This window comes from Rutidosis leptorrhynchoides, chromosome 5, assembly GCF_046630445.1.
Source record: "Rutidosis leptorrhynchoides isolate AG116_Rl617_1_P2 chromosome 5, CSIRO_AGI_Rlap_v1, whole genome shotgun sequence".
Taxonomy (NCBI): Eukaryota; Viridiplantae; Streptophyta; class Magnoliopsida; order Asterales; family Asteraceae; genus Rutidosis; species Rutidosis leptorrhynchoides.
Genome location: NC_092337.1, coordinates 372,803,805 through 372,809,804, shown reverse-complemented (window position 1 = coordinate 372,809,804; position 6,000 = coordinate 372,803,805). Strand labels below are relative to the sequence as shown.

General features: G+C 30.0%; 1 long non-coding RNA gene across 3 annotated transcripts in view; it reads left to right on the top strand.

Moving 5' to 3' along the window:
* Positions 1–455: 455 nt before the first annotated feature.
* The window catches only part of LOC139847819 (uncharacterized), a 69,753-nt gene continuing 64,208 nt past the window's right edge, over positions 456–6,000 (top strand). For 2 of the 3 annotated variants that reach the window (XR_011759700.1, XR_011759699.1), the window contains exons 1-5: positions 456–1,530; positions 2,045–2,118; positions 2,460–2,580; positions 2,693–2,855; positions 2,932–3,092. This is a non-coding gene — a long non-coding RNA (uncharacterized lncRNA). The remainder of the gene's footprint in view (positions 1,531–2,044; positions 2,119–2,459; positions 2,581–2,692; positions 2,856–2,931; positions 3,093–6,000) is intronic. The other variant, XR_011759701.1, reaches the window with a different exon arrangement.

Here is a 6,000-nt window from a genome sequence, read left to right as displayed (position 1 = left end):
AAAAACTAAAATTGAGAGAAACCCATATGAGAATCTGAATTTGGGTACAATAAAGGCTCTAACTTTGAGCGAAATTCACAAAGTTTCAATTCACTAAAACTGGAAATTGAGCAGATGAAAAACTGAAGTTGGGACAATAAAGATTAAACCTTTTTTCAAAAGTCTCACAATTTCAACTTACCCACTTGAAAAAAAGCTGAAATTGGAAGAAAACCAGTTAGAAAAAATAACAAAGAACCAAATATAGTTATAGTTGCAATCTTCTCTACATCTTACAAAACATGTGGCATACTGCCACGTGTCATGCTCCCTAATCATCACTACACGTGTAATTTTGTTAATTAATCCTAATTATTTAACTTAAATCACCAAAAATTAACACATGTACCAATCAAATTCCTCATTAGCATCTCAATCAGTTTTATTTTCCACCAAATCCAAGCATGTACCTGTGATCTTAATCTTCCCTCACAACTGAAAAAAAACCCACATCATTTTCACAGCCACTGATGCCCTCATGCCGCCATAATAGAGGTTGCCACTACCACCAATGAATCCGTTGCATTTTTCTCCATAAAACCATATAAATTTTGTATGCTAATGACAGATTCCGTGAAACCGCTGGAAGTTTCTCCGGCGCTTAAGCCGGAGTGATGAAGACGATAATTACAAAAACGATTTAGGGTTTGCAGCGATCCAGGGTTTGCAACGATTTAGGATTTTCATAGTATATGTGATCAAACAGAGGTATTAGTGTTCGATTTTAAGGTTTGCAGCGATTTATTGTTTTCAGCGAAACTGCTACATTTATATTAACTATGGATTTGTTGATGCATAAGGTTTGTGCTAAAAAACAAAATCTATTAATCGATTATCGATCCTGTTATTAACAACACCAAATACTCATATTCTCTATTCATCGTGATGGCGGGTTCCATACCTTAATTCAGGTATGTAATTTCATGTTTTGTATTTCATTTTCTGTTTTTTTTTTTCAAATACAGAATGCGTCGACTGTGAAGATGCCGGGTTTTTGTTGCTTTTATTTTTCTGGATTTTGTTATCAAAATCTTTCAAAATTGTTGTTTGAAACATAAATAATTGTTGTTTGAATTCAAAAACACTTTTCAAAATCTTTTTTCAGTACTTATCGAATATATTTGTTTAATATATCAAAAATTCAATTTCTTTTATTCTGTTTACAACTATCCTTTTTTTTTCTTCTCTTTGTGTGTATAATAACTGCTGCAGGTTCAGGAAACACAATCAATGGGAAGTGCCAGATATATGGTTGAAAACTACTTCTATTACGATATTTGCTTTTGATCTTTACTTGATGTGTTTGTTAATTCATTATTACTTTATGCGTTTTCTTAACTTATTTGCTTATTAGTATCTAATTCTATTTCTCCTAATCTCTTTTAAGTTATTTGCATTACACGGGTTGGATTATCAAAGAGGTTTGGTGTTGGTTGATGAAAGCTAAGCATCCATGTTCTACTGTTGATCCTTAAAGCTTCTTCAGATGTTGTAAGAAACAGAAATTTCAGTTTTGGGTCAATTTTGTTCATACAGACCTATTTACTATATGTAATACTATAGATAGTTTTCCATCCGTGTACTATTCTGAATGGGGTTATGGTGCTTTTTGGCCCCTATTGATTTGTTTATGATTATTAATTAATAAAATCTTATCTTGATCTAAAAATAGTTTTGCATCATATTGTATATTAGTTTAAGGTTTTAAGATATGAAAACCTATTATGACTGGTTAGTCTTGAATCTGAAATCTTCAAATTGAACTTTGCATATACAATCCATTGAAACCTTGAACTGAAAAGGATATGCATCATGGGGCTGAATTCTATAATTGTTATTATTTTTATGTATATGTATATGTATATGTATATACAAGTTGAACCAAAATTAAGTATTTCTCTATAAACTTATTGGTTTGGATGAGTGGTGTTTGAATCCTACACACTCGGTAATATACCTTTTAATGATATGGATTCTTCGTAACATATGTGTTACTGAATTTCAGTCACGATCTATTGTATCGAAGTTGACAGATCAAAAAGTAGCAGTTGACAAAGGCAGAAAGTCCAACATAAACTGGTATGTCTATAATATCTTACTTCTTAGATTTTGGTAAAACAATTTAGTAAATTCTTTTTCAATAATTTTGCTGCATAAACTCCGGGTTTCATTTTTGATGATGACGTGTTGTTATTAAACTGCAAAGTTATATTAATTATTAAATTAGTAAATTTTGTAAGTGATTTGCCAAACCTCATTCGGTTTGCTTACTGCGCTCATATCCTTGACTACGTAAGAAGTGACAACTTGGATGGTTCGGGAGAAATCTATTGAAGAACAATGATTAATTTAAAATCACTAAATTAATATATGTCTTGCCTAAAGAATAATGACTAAATAAATATATGTTTTGCTTGAAGGTATGGAAGACACAAAAGTTGGTACGTGCTGATCTAACAAAACAATCATTCAATCATTTATAGATGTTTCTTATGGGAGAAGTACTTGAGACTGGATACTCACTTCAAAAAAATGATTTCTGTAATCTTTACTCTTTAATGCAAGTTGTATTTTTTATTGTTTTACTTCGGGAGTTACACTTTGGTTCATCATTTGCTGTTGCTTTTAGATAATATTCTGTTTGCTATTACAGTTCATTAACACAATAGCAAACGGGCTAAAAGGGAAAGGTTCGGGGATTTAATAGGACATCGGGCTAAAAGGGGTGAGGTCTTATTGTAAAAAAAATCATTCACTCTACTAAAGCTTGCGAGTAGGCCTGCAGATGCAAAGAAGCTTGCTGCTTCAGATATGAGGTAATTGAATCATGAGAAATCTGTTTGGGTCAGTTATGGCAGGATATTCGTTGACCTGATTTGTTTTCGTTTTTAGAACCTTTAAGGGTCATGTTGGGGCTACATGGTCGCAAATATCACGATGTCAAACTTCAAGTAGATTGGCCTACTTCAATAGGGAATTAAAGTTAAAGTTTTACATGCTACTTAATGTTCAATCATTAATGAGCTAATATCCAAATATGCAGGTGGTCTAAGGTAACACTTTAGTACAACATTTTCTATCTACAACACTTATGGGTGGATTTTAACTTGTGCAATAGTTGTAGTAGTCAATACTCGATACAATAAAGAAGTTTTCAATTAAATTAGCTTATTTGGGCAATGTTTTGACTGGTTGCTTACATTTTAGTTACTTCTGTGATGTTTCAATTGGGCAATGTTTTTTATGTGGTTATTTGGGTCCTTCTTGGATGCCATTCATTTGTATTGTTGTAAATTTATAACTTTTAATTAGTCATTTTCAAATTAATATTATTTGCTGAGTATTGGAAGTAAGCTTTCTGGGTGGAGCAAAGACCAAATCTTTAATTGACAAATGGTCATAACTGAATTTGTTAGCAACGTCATATTCAGTGTATCTTTGAAAATAAAATTAAAATATTAGATTTCGTCTTTAACTTCAAAAAAAGCTTTGTGCATTTGAGCTCTCTTATAATTTTGATCATGTCCCTCCTACTTTGTTTGATTTCAATTTATATTTTAGTTGATGAAGATTTTTTGTATTTTGTTAACTTAAGTTGTGGTGATACATGATACTGTAGAAAAGATATATTTTTGTACATTAGAAGTATTTTATCAAGATTCCATACTTGAAAAAAATACCATTATGAAATAAGTGAGGTTTTTTTTATCTTTAAATGATAAATTCTAACTATATGTGTCACGACCCTACTTTTTCCGTTATCTTTTTCAGTTAATTATTTAACGGCCGTTAACTGTTAGTGTGCCACGTCATTTCTATGACCTATATTATTTTTGTAATAATATATATATATATATATATATATATATATATATATATATATATATATATATATATATATATATATATATATATATATATATATATATATATATATATATATATATATATATATTAATTATTATGTGTTATGTGAATATTTGTATTCATATTTTAATTTATACGTTTCTACGTCTCGCGGATTTTCATTCGGCGAATCTTTTCGGTTTTAAAACCAACGGACGCGTTTTCGGGATTTTTAAATCCTAAATATTTTAAATATGATATTTTAAGATCATATTATTATATAGTGTATTTATATTTATTTTTCGTCGCGCGTTTGTTATCTTTCCGAATTTTTAATCGCGTAAGTGCGTTTTCGCGTTTCGGGACTCGTTCGGGCTTTCGGGCCATAAGTAACTTAACAATTAAGTGAGATGGGCCAAGTGGGGCCCACCCCACCCCTCATTCGGCCGAAACTCCAAGGGGAGGGAGTAATACTCCCTTGATTTTTATTTTTGGTTCATTATTTCAATTCCAATATTTATCAAAACCTAATCTTCTATTTTTGCTCTCCTCTCCCTCTCCCCTCTCCTTTGGCCGTCGCCTAGCTCACCACCACCATCATCATTCTTCAACAAAAAGCTTGCTTGGATCATCAATTAATTAACACCAACGCGTTCCTCGTTCCGTTCTCTACGCGATAACATCAAACGTTTCTCGATTAGGGTATAAACCCTAACCATAGAATTTTCAAATTTTCATTTATTTTCTGTATTTTGATGATTATTTAGTAGTATGATGTTTGTGGATTATTGTATTGATGTTTGTATGCATAGATGTACTCATAATTGCATGTTTTCGGTTTATAAAATTCTGGACAGCAGCTATTTCGTGTATTCTGGGTTTGTAACTGATATAAAAGTTAAAATAAACTATCTAGATGAGTTCCTCTCATCAAGACATTAATTTTAGACTCCGGATTCATGTCGTTTCGATTCCCGGAGCCCTAGATATGATCAAATTACTATTTTGTTAAAATTGAATTGTGATATTGACATGAACCAGGTTTGGTCCGACTTTGTTACCATCCTTGGTGTTTTTAGGGTGTGTTAGTGTGTTAGGATTGATGGTGGGACGAACTTTCATGTTCGGGTCACCTAAATCCGAGCCACGGTTCACCCGTTATGACTAAAACACGGTTTTGAGAAAATTGAAGGTCCAAGTGGTGTCATGGCTGATTACCACGACTTGTGGACTGTTCTTGGTGTGTTCTTGAGTGCACCATTGTGTCGGGTGGTTTAAATAAGCGGAGATGCATATAAGGCTCGCCAGAAATCGACATCCGGGGCTCAAGATACGACCCGAGGAACTTTTGAATTAAAACTTATGATTAATTCTAAAACTTATGATAAAAATAATGAATTTCATTATTAATTAATTACTTATGATAAAAGAAGTAATTATTATTATTTAAGACTTATGATATAAATATTTATTATATCATTTCATTATTATTTATGATTTAATTAACATTTTAATTTAACTTACGATTAATAATACTTTTATTATTAATGGAAAATACTTATGATAAGTATTAAATTTATTTTATGAGAATATTATTATAAGACTTATAATAAAGATTAAATAATTATTTAATTATTATAAGACTTAATTATTATTTAATTATGATTTAATTATTAAATACTTATGATTTAATAATTATAATTAGAAACTTATGATATGGTTAATAATTCATTATTAATTAATAATACTTATGATATGATTTAAAAATTTATTATTAATTAATAATACTTATATTATGATTAATATTTAATTAATTAATTAAATACTTATGATATATTAATTATATCACTTCAACTTATATTAACTTTAATAATTCATTTTATTTAATTAAACTTATGTTATGACTTAATTATACACTTTTAACTTTAATAAACATTATAACTTATGTTATTATTATAATTTACACTTTTCAAATTAATGTTGACTATGTTTGACCAAGGTTGACTTTCGGTTGACTTTGACTTTCAGTTGACTTTTGTTGACTTTCTAAATAAGGAAACTTTCCTAACTTAAAAACTTTCTAAAAATAGAACTTTCTAAATTTGGAAACTTTCC